The sequence below is a fragment of the Acanthaster planci genome, linkage group LG15 (assembly GCF_054643075.1).
Source record: "Acanthaster planci isolate LZ-2023a linkage group LG15, COTS_SCS, whole genome shotgun sequence".
Lineage (NCBI taxonomy): Eukaryota > Metazoa > Echinodermata > Asteroidea > Valvatida > Acanthasteridae > Acanthaster > Acanthaster planci.
The window spans coordinates 14,465,588-14,476,219 of NC_141791.1; the positions used below are offsets into that span (position 1 = coordinate 14,465,588).

The following is a 10,632-nucleotide window of genomic DNA, read 5'->3' on the forward strand; positions in this document are numbered from 1 at the left end:
AATGCCCTGTAGATGATCGAAATATGCTTCTTTTCCCTTGAAAATGATTTCTAAATGATTTGGAGAAAAGTCAAATTTTGGCCAAAATTTACTTATTTTGCAAGGCTAACCCCTTGCCGATTTTTCAAAAATTTTGACTCTTGATTTTTCATTAAAATTGCAATCTAAATGCCCTGTAGATGATGGAAATATGTTTCTTTTCCCTTGAAAATGATTTCTAAATGATTTGGAGAAAAGTCAAATTTTGGCCAAAATTTCATTATTTTGCAAGGCTAACCCCTTGCATTTTTTTCAAAAATTTTGACTTTTGATTTTTCATTAAAATTGCAATCTAAATGCCCTGTAGATGATGGGAATATGTTTCTTTTCCCTTGAAAATGATTTCTAAGTGATTTGGAGAAAAGTCAGATTTTGGCCAAAATGTCATTATTTTGCAAGGCTAACCCCTTGCCGATTTTTCAAAAATTTTGACTCTTCAATTTTCATTAAAATTGCAATCTAAATGCCCTGTAGATGATGGAAATATGTTTCTTTTCCCTTGAAAATGATTTCTAAGTGATTTGGAGAAAAGTCAAATTTTGGCCAAAATTTACTTATTTTGCAAGGCTAACCCCTTGCAATATTTTCAAAAATTTTGACTTTTGATTTTTCATTAAAATTACAATCTAAATGCCCCATAGATGATGGCAATATGTTTTTCTTTTGAAAATAATTTCTAAAGGATTTTAAAAAATTTAATCTTGCACTTCCAAGGAAAAAATTGAAATCTTTGTTCATTTTTATTTAAATGCTACGTTAACCTTAGTATATTTATCTATTTCTGTTTGAAAATAAAGCATAGGAAATCAGAGAAAAAGAAAACTGGCACAATTTTAATTAAAGTGCAAGGCTAAACCCTTGCAACTTTATTTATTTTCTGCTAAAAATAAATCACTTTTGGGGAAAAATTGAAATTTTTGGACCATTTCATTGAAGTTTTTTTTTTTTAATTTGACTAAAATTGAAGCTTCGAAGAAATTAACATATTGACTCAATTCCAAGAAGACTACTACAAATGCTCCAGCTGTTTGGGAGCAGTGCATACAAAAACTAAGCATGAATGGATTTCTGAATGGTCAATAAATAATGCCTTGCTCATAACTAGTTAGCTGCAATCTATTTTTGTGATAACAAACCTTCAAAATGTACCTTTGTACATCAGATTACTTTATTTTCAACCTTTGTTTCATTATTTCAAAGGGTATTTTAATGCCTTTTTGGTTTCATGCCAAAGAGTATTTCCATATTCATGAGCAAAACTGTGATGTCACCTCGGGAAAAAGACTCAATGTTACAATGGTTTGTACACAAAAAATGTCCTGCCTTTTTGTAGATTTTCCTGGGCTGTTTCCTCTTTGCTGATTCATTGTTATGTGAATAGCAAAAAAAAATTTCAACCCGTCTCAGAAATGTTTTCAGTTAAGTCTGGGTTCACAATCTGAACAGAAAGACCTATGCACTGAACTATGTTTTCCCTAGATGGTTTCACAGCAACAGCTCCCTCAGTTGTCCAGAAAAGCATGGATAAATATTGTTAAAAAAGCACACACTTTTCAGTGCATTTAACTTGAAAGCCATGTAAAAAGAGTTTTCATTCATAAAAAAATAGTACAAAGATGCAGAAAACTTGTGTCTAATACAAATTTATTGCAGTTATGCTTTAACTTCAAACTGACATTTCTACAGTTTACGAAATCATCTGCTTTCGATGGAGTTCAACCAATCCGAAGCAACAATAAACTATAGTGTATTGATATGCTTGCTTTAATAATTGCCACAAGATGCATTGACGCATGTCGCAGGTTCATGCACCCGAGGCAATAATTTTAGTATGGGATTTAATTGCAAGAGAAAGCGTGCTTGAGTGTCATGTAGGTTGCCAACTCCATTCTTATGCTTTTCAAATCATCGACTACTGGTTGCCTTTTGTCAATGTTACCATGGGGATACCTCATCAGTCTGATCAACTTGTGCTCCATCACATCATAGCCCTCTCACAGCAAACAGCCCTGGATGAAGTCATCTTCATCAACATCAGAAAAATAGAAAAGGTTACAAAAAGATAACCACTAAACTCAAGCTCAACTTTTTGAAGTTGTTTAGTTTACGTAACGACCTGAAAAAGTTTGTGCCTGAGTGAATGACAGTGCAGGCAATCACAAAATGACATCTTTGACTTTTTTCACAGAAAAAGTTTTTACGAAATTGGCAGGAAGATACAAAAACTGGAGCTGAGTGTGGTTGGCAGTATCTAGTAAACCCCAAATGCATGGGAAAAACAGTTCAGTGTCTTTCTAAACTTTGGTATCGCAATCACATTTGATTGGAAATCATGAGGAGTGTCTGCAAATTCAATACATTCATAACATATACCCACCTCAGAATGAACACACATATGCATGTGCTTCCATGCCTTCATCTGAACTGTTTATCCACCTAGTTTCTGTAACATTAACAAAATTCAGCATTAAAAAATGAAAGTGCCACTTGTGAGTTTCATCAAATATTTGCTGCCTTGTTGAAGTCAGGTACATTCTGTAAATGACAGCTTGAAGGTAAAATTTACGGTAAATTAACAAAAATATGCTTCGTTTCTCAAGATTCTTATAATTGTCTGCAATGCTAACCTCCAATAAGATGAATATCTCTATCTCAAGCAATGGTCAAGAGATGATCCCTCAGGTGCATTACATCCATCTTTCCATCAGCATCCAAGTTATCAGCAAGATACAAAAATCTTTAGTTGAACAAAGAATGTAAAAAGAAATGAAGCATCCTTCCTTTTGATTTAAAACACACCCAATTCTGTGGGCAAGACTTCAGGCAAAATACAACACAAATCAATGAAGAGAATGTGACCCACTCAGTACATGATATTCAACTTTTGTCAAAGTGGTGCTTAAAAGTGGGCAATTTTTGTGGAAGGAAATTGGACAAGAAATTGACACATTTTGTTTTGTGGAAGACAGTTGTATTAACAGTTATTTGCTGAATGAAAAAACGTGAACCAGCGTGGATTTATATTTGCTGACGTGAAATATTCTGCAAAGGTTTTTAAAAAGAGCCATCAGGTGAAGGTAACAATATGCCAGCCCCACATTTTCAGCATGGTTGGTCCAGCACTTCACACCCTCATTGTCAGGTCCACCCTCACAAAGAAGAGTACCTGTCACTTCCTAACACCTCTTGCCTTGAAAGAATCACCTGTTGCCTTGAAAGAATCATTAGTACATCCTTGTACACCACTTCATAAGAGTTCATCACCTGTTATAGGAAAAGAAAAAACGGGAAAAAAATTGATCGCAATAAAAAGCATTTCAACTGAGCAAACCATCTGAGTTCACAGTTCCATGGTAACAATAAGTGGCAATCTTGAGGCTTTTCTCGATGCAAAGAACTTTCATCCAGCATTATCATGCAACAGACGAAAAAGTAAGTGGTGCCGAGGGCTGATGAAAGCAATGTACGCCATCCAATTCTTCAGGAATTATAAATGCTTCTTTCAACAGGTTCTTTTTGGACTCTTTTCTTGCAACAGATTAAAAAAAAAAACTTTTCCGGATAACACATCAACAATATCACAGTTGTCTGTATTAAATTGTTGGGTACTGGCATGCTCACCTTTGGTACGATGCAAAAAAAGAAAGAATATCCTGGTAAGGTTAGTGAAAACAGGGCCACCACGTGAAGGTCCCAGGATACCAGCCCCGCACGCTTTCGGCAATTAACGGGCCCATCGCTGGACAGACTGGAGTTGCCCTGTGGCCACAGGGGCACCATCTGCCACTGTCCGGTCCGCCCTCCCGAAGGAGAGTGCCCTTGCCTACTTACGCGCGCCCTCCCACCCCCGGGAAGGTGAGAGGACGTACCAGCGCCTTGCTAACCATCAATGATAACAGGGCCATGCCCCTATGGAAGAGGTCCGCGGCCCTCGACGCGAGAGACACAACTACCTGCATCTTTTTCGGCTAACGGAGACGTTGGTAGGGATAGACGGCCCACAGTGAGCTCACGCCTAGCCCCTTCAAGGGTTTCGCACATCTCGCATTGGAACCCCCCAGGACTCCAATTATCGCCGCACTTCTCGCAATTGGAGCAAGTTCCAATTTAACATTGGTATCCCCGCACCACATCTAAGCCCTAACGACATAGGGATATAGGAGATCCCATAGTCTTTGCTCTTCTCAGAGGGATAAAACAGATCCCACTGAACTATAGGAAAAACCCTACAAGTGAAACATTTCATTTCACTGCTAACAAAAAAGTCCCTGATGAGGAAGTATACCTATGCCCTAAATATGATCCTCGCTGGTGGAGCCTTGCAGCAGGGGCAGATCCAGAGGCAAAGTTATCCAACCTTACTCTTACACACAATTTTTCAATGGACCAGTTTTCCTTTTGGGGGGGATGTCCTTTTAAGAACTTTGCTGCTGTTACCATGACGCTCATGGTATATTTTTTCTCTGTCAACGATTAATTGATGGCCTGTGATGCTTTAGACGATGTACATGCTTGCTCCCCAGGGAGCAGAGTTTCCCCCTTTCTTTGCCACCCAAGATCCGCCCCTGGATAGACGTAGGGATATAGCAGATCCCATAGTCCCTGCTGGTCTTGCGTTGGGGATATAGGGATATAGCAAATCCCATAATCCCATCTTGAGGACATCAGGATATAGATGATCCCTAAGTCCTTTTGTAGTCTTGTAAAATGCTCAGTTTGAGCCGATGATCTGTGGAAAAACCACCACCCCACACGAACACAGCACAAATACCAAACATCGACCCAAACAATCACAACGTGTACCATCACCACTAACAAACACACAGACAATACATTATCTGAACCACCCTGGAAATCAATAAAATTTGGAAAATATGAAATGGATCATACTTGTGCTTGAACAAAAATTGAAACCTTGAAGTGGAAAAAGAACTAGCTTGATAAATCTTTTCCAAACAACTTGTCCAAAGTTTCCTGCAGTGTCAACAAATCAATGTCAATCTAATTTCATTCCAAATTTACCTTGCTGATTTGCCTGCCATGAACACTGCTGAATACTTCCAAGGTGGTTGCACCAACACACACTAACAGTAGGGCATAAAGGTTTGACTCACTCTGAGCAATCCAATGACTGTTTCCATTTGCAAACTGTACACGAAGTCTTCAGCTCCTGGGTCTTGTGGTCACTGGCTCAATTTGAGCGCTCATGGCTGAAAGAGAGGGTTAGTTTACCTTGAGTGACCAAAGCCTTTCTTGCTGGCTTGGTTGACTGCTTGCTTGCCTTTTTGTGTGATGCATCATCTGTAGAAACAGAAACGGAGAGCAAACTTAGTGGCTGCAATTGAAGACAATGACAGACTATTCAAGGACAGGTCCAGAATGCCTTTGAGGGGGGCGATACTTTGACTTTTTCCATGTACCCCTTTACCATTCGACAGGGAAGGCTGCATTTGGGGGCTTTTATAAGTTTTTGGAACAAAACTGAAACAGACAAAATAAACCACATTTCATTACTTCTCCGAGAAAAAGTTGGCACTTGGGGCACAACTCGCCACACAGAAAATAGTCAAATGAGGTTCAACAATGGAAAATGAAGTGAAGAGTCGGAGTAAAGCACTGCCAGAGACACTTAAAGATTTGATTTCTCCATAAATAGTTATAGGTCCAGATGAAAAGCGAGAACTAAGCCAAAAACTCCTCACTGGTACTACTGACTTTGGTTGGGAGCAAGAAAAATCTAATGCAATTTCATGGTGAAATGTTAATAAAAGATACTTACTTTTCTGGAGGATACTCCTCCTTCAGATGCCTCATCGGTCCTGAAGACCCTTGCCGATCTGGCATGGAGGTCTTCTACATGCTCACAGCTGCAAAAGAGGTTGCGTCACCTTTGCGAACATGAAAATCTTGTTCCTGCCCTCTACTTGCTTATTTTTTCCACATATCGAGCTGGAGGAAAATAAAAATTTCCATAAACAGAAATCATCCATTTTCCCTTGCAGTGGTTTAAAACCATCAGAAAGAAATAACATACATCCTTCAAGGTCAAATTTACCTGTTTTAGCTAAGCAAAAAAGGAGAACAAAATTCCTTGAAATCAAAAGAATTTCAATTCACCAAATTTTCCATGTGTCAAAAGCTGCATGCTAACAATAAGTGGCAATCTTCAGGCTTTTCTCAATCCAAAGAAATTGCTTCAAAGTTTTGTTATGAAGTAGAGAACTTTCATTCAGCATTATCATGCAACATGAAACAGTACATGGTGCCGAGGGGTGATCTATTCAACACAGCCTATCAAATCTGTCATGAATTATAAATTCTTTTTTCAAAAGGGGGTTTTGTACTCTTTTCTTTGAATAGACTCGGGCGGGCAAACAAAAAAGCTCTCCATACGCATCAAACATGTCACAATTGTCTGTATTATATTTTTAGGCACTGGCATGCTCACCTTTGGTATGATGCAAAAAAAAAAAATATCCTGGTAAGGTTAGTGAAAACAGGGCCACCACGTGAAGGTCCCAGGATACCAGCCCCGCACGCTTTCGGCAATTAACGGGCCCATCGCTGGACAGACTGGAGTTGCCCTGTGGCCACAGGGGCACCATCTGCCACTGTCCGGTCCGCCCTCCCGAAGGAGAGTGCCCTTGCCTACTTACGCGCGCCCTCCACCCCGGGAAGGTGAGAGGACGTACCAGCGCCTTGCTAACCATCAATGATAACAGGGCCATGCCCCTATGGAAGAGGTCCGCGGCCCTCGACGCGAGAGACACAACTACCTGCATCTTTTTCGGCTAACGGAGACGTTGGTAGGGATAGACGGCCCACAGTGAGCTCACGCCTATCCCCTTCAAGGGTTTCGCATGTCTCGCATTGGAACCCCCCAGGACTCCAATTATCGCCGCACTTCTCGCAATTGGAGCAAGTTCCAATTTAACATTGGTATCCCCGCACCACGCCTAAGCCCTAACGACACAGGGATATAGGAGATCCCATAGTCTTTGCTCTTCTCAGAGGGATAAAACAGATCCCACTGAACTATAGGAAAAACCCTACAAGTGAAACATTTCATTTCACTGCTAACAAAAAAGTCCCTGATGAGGAAGTATACCTATGCCCTAAATATGATCCTCGCTGGTGGAGCCTTGCAGCAGGGGCAGATCCGGGGGCAAGTTCCCTAACCTTACTCTATTTTTTCAATGGACCACTTTCTGTTGTTTTGATGTCCCCCTTTGAAATTTGATGCAATTACCGTGACGATCACGGTATACCTTTTCTCTGCCAAGTGATTACTTGATGGCGTGTGATGCCTTAGATGATTAACATGCTCGCTCCCCAAGGAGCTGAGTTTCCCCCTTTCACTGCCACCCAAGATCCGCCCCTGGATGGACGTAGGGATATAGCAGATCCCATGGTCCTGCTGGTCTTGCGTTGGGGATATAGGGATATAGCAGATCCCACAATCCCGTCTTGAGGACATCAGGATATAGATGATCCCTTAGTCCTTTTTGTAGTCTTGTAAAATGCTCAGTTTGAGCCCATGACATGCTCTATTTGAGCCGATGATCTGTGGGAAAAACCACCACCCCGCACAAACACAGCACAAATACCAAACATCGACCCAAACAATCACAACGTGTACCAGACAATACATTATCTGAACCACCCTGGAAATCAATCAAATTTGGAAAATATGAAATGGATCATACTTGTGCTTGAACAAAAATTGAAACCTTGAAGTGGAAAAAGAACTAGCTTGATAAATCTTTTCCAAACAACTTGTCCAAAGTTTCCTGCAGTGTCAACAAATCAATGTCAATCTAATTTCATTCCAAATTTACCTTGCTGATTTGCCTGCCATGAACACTGCTGAATACTTCCAAGGTGGTTGCACCAACACACACTAACAGTAGGGCATAAAGGTTTGACTCACTCTGAGCAATCCAATGACTGCTTCCATTTGCAAACTGTACACGAAGTCTTCAGCTCCTGGGTCTTGTGGTCACTGGCTCAATTTGAGCGCTCATGGCTGAAAGAGAGGGTTAGTTTACCTTGAGTGACCAAAGCCTTTCTTGCTGGCTTGGTTGACTGCTTGCTTGCCTTTTTGTGTGATGCATCATCTGTAGAAACAGAAACGGAGAGCAAACTTAGTGGCTGCAATTGAAGATAATGACAGACTATTCAAGGACAGGTCCAGAATGCCTTTGAGGGGGGCGATACTTTGACTTTTTCCATGTACCCCTTTACCATTCGACAGGGAAGGCTGCATTTGGGGGCTTTTATAAGTTTTTGGAACAAAACTGAAACAGACAAAATAAACCACATTTCATTACTTCTCCAAGAAAAAGTTGGCACTTGGGGCACAACTCGCCACACAGAAAATAGTCAAATGAGGTTCAACAATGGAAAATGAAGTGAAGAGTCGGAGTAAAGCACTGCCAGAGACACTTCAAGATTTGATTTCTCCATAAATAGTTATAGGTCCAGATGAAAAGCGAGAACTAAGCCAAAAACTCCTCACTGGTACTACTGACTTTGGTTTGGAGCAAGAAAAATCTAATGCAATTTCATGGTGAAATGTTAATAAAAGATACTTACTTTTCTGGAGGATACTCCTCCTTCAGATGCCTCATCGGTCCTGAAGACCCTTGCCGATCTGGCATGGAGGTCTTCTACATGCTCACAGCTGCAAAAGAGGTTGCGTCACCTTTGCGAACATGAAAATCTTGTTCCTGCCCTCTACTTGCTTATTTTTTCCACATATCGAGCTGGAGGAAAATAAAAATTTCCATAAACAGAAATCATCCATTTTCCCTTGCAGTGGTTTAAAACCATCAGAAAGAAATAACATACATCCTTCAAGGTCAAATTTACCTGTTTTAGCTAAGCAAAAAAGGAGAACAAAATTCCTTGAAATCAAAAGAATTTCAATTCACCAAATTTTCCATGTGTCAAAAGCTGCATGCTAACAATAAGTGGCAATCTTCAGGCTTTTCTCAATCCAAAGAAATTGCTTCAAAGTTTTGTTATGAAGTAGAGAACTTTCATTCAGCATTATCATGCAACATGAAACAGTACATGGTGCCGAGGGGTGATCTATTCAACACAGCCTATCAAATCTGTCATGAATTATAAATTCTTTTTTCAAAAGGGGGTTTTGTACTCTTTTCTTTGAATAGACTCGGGCGGGCAAACAAAAAAGCTCTCCATACGCATCAAACATGTCACAATTGTCTGTATTATATTTTTAGGCACTGGCATGCTCACCTTTGGTATGATGCAAAAAAAAAAAATATCCTGGTAAGGTTAGTGAAAACAGGGCCACCACGTGAAGGTCCCAGGATACCAGCCCCGCACGCTTTCGGCAATTAACGGGCCCATCGCTGGACAGACTGGAGTTGCCCTGTGGCCACAGGGGCACCATCTGCCACTGTCCGGTCCGCCCTCCCGAAGGAGAGTGCCCTTGCCTACTTACGCGCGCCCTCCCACCCCCGGGAAGGTGAGAGGACGTACCAGCGCCTTGCTAACCATCAATGATAACAGGGCCATGCCCCTATGGAAGAGGTCCGCGGCCCTCGACGCGAGAGACACAACTACCTGCATCTTTTTCGGCTAACGGAGACGTTGGTAGGGATAGACGGCCCACAGTGAGCTCACGCCTATCCCCTTCAAGGGTTTCGCACGTCTCGCATTGGAACCCCCCAGGACTCCAATTATCGCCGCACTTCTCGCAATTGGAGCAAGTTCCAATTTAACATTGGTATCCCCGCACCACGCCTAAGCCCTAACGACACAGGGATATAGGAGATCCCATAGTCTTTGCTCTTCTCAGAGGGATAAAACAGATCCCACTGAACTATAGGAAAAACCCTACAAGTGAAACATTTCATTTCACTGCTAACAAAAAAGTCCCTGATGAGGAAGTATACCTATGCCCTAAATATGATCCTCACTGGTGGAGCCTTGCAGCAGGGGCAGATCCGGGGGCAAGTTCCCTAACCTTACTCTATTTTTTCAATGGACCACTTTCTGTTGTTTTGATGTCCCCCTTTGAAATTTGATGCAATTACCGTGACGATCACGGTATACCTTTTCTCTGCCAAGTGATTACTTGATGGCGTGTGATGCCTTAGATGATTAACATGCTCGCTCCCCAAGGAGCTGAGTTTCCCCCTTTCACTGCCACCCAAGATCCGCCCCTGGATGGACGTAGGGATATAGCAGATCCCATGGTCCTGCTGGTCTTGCGTTGGGGATATAGGGATATAGCAGATCCCACAATCCCGTCTTGAGGACATCAGGATATAGATGATCCCTTAGTCCTTTTTGTAGTCTTGTAAAATGCTCAGTTTGAGCCCATGACATGCTCTATTTGAGCCGATGATCTGTGGGAAAAACCACCACCCCGCACAAACACAGCACAAATACCAAACATCGACCCAAACAATCACAACGTGTACCATCACCACTAACAAACACACAGACAATACATTATCTGAACCACCCTGGAAATCAATAAAATTTGGAAAATATGAAATGGATCATACTTGTGCTTGAACAAAAATTGAAACCTTGAAGTGGAAAAAGAACTAGCTT

The 10,632-nt window shown here is 41.3% G+C and overlaps 2 long non-coding RNA genes across 2 annotated transcripts; both read right to left on the reverse strand.

Annotated features, from left to right (window-relative positions):
* Nucleotides 1-870: 870 nt before the first annotated feature.
* LOC110978876 (uncharacterized) lies at nt 871-3,742 on the reverse strand. The gene is made up of 5 exons (XR_002598140.2): nt 3,661-3,742; nt 3,206-3,303; nt 2,667-2,776; nt 2,417-2,482; nt 871-2,062 (listed from the first exon to the last, which is right to left on the reverse strand). It is a non-coding gene; the product is annotated as an uncharacterized LOC110978876 (long non-coding RNA).
* Nucleotides 3,743-3,748: 6 nt separating this feature from the next.
* LOC147796724 (uncharacterized) lies at nt 3,749-6,563 on the reverse strand. The gene is made up of 2 exons (XR_015427893.1): nt 5,819-6,563; nt 3,749-5,340 (listed from the first exon to the last, which is right to left on the reverse strand). It is a non-coding gene; the product is annotated as an uncharacterized LOC147796724 (long non-coding RNA).
* Nucleotides 6,564-10,632: the final 4,069 nt, after the last annotated feature.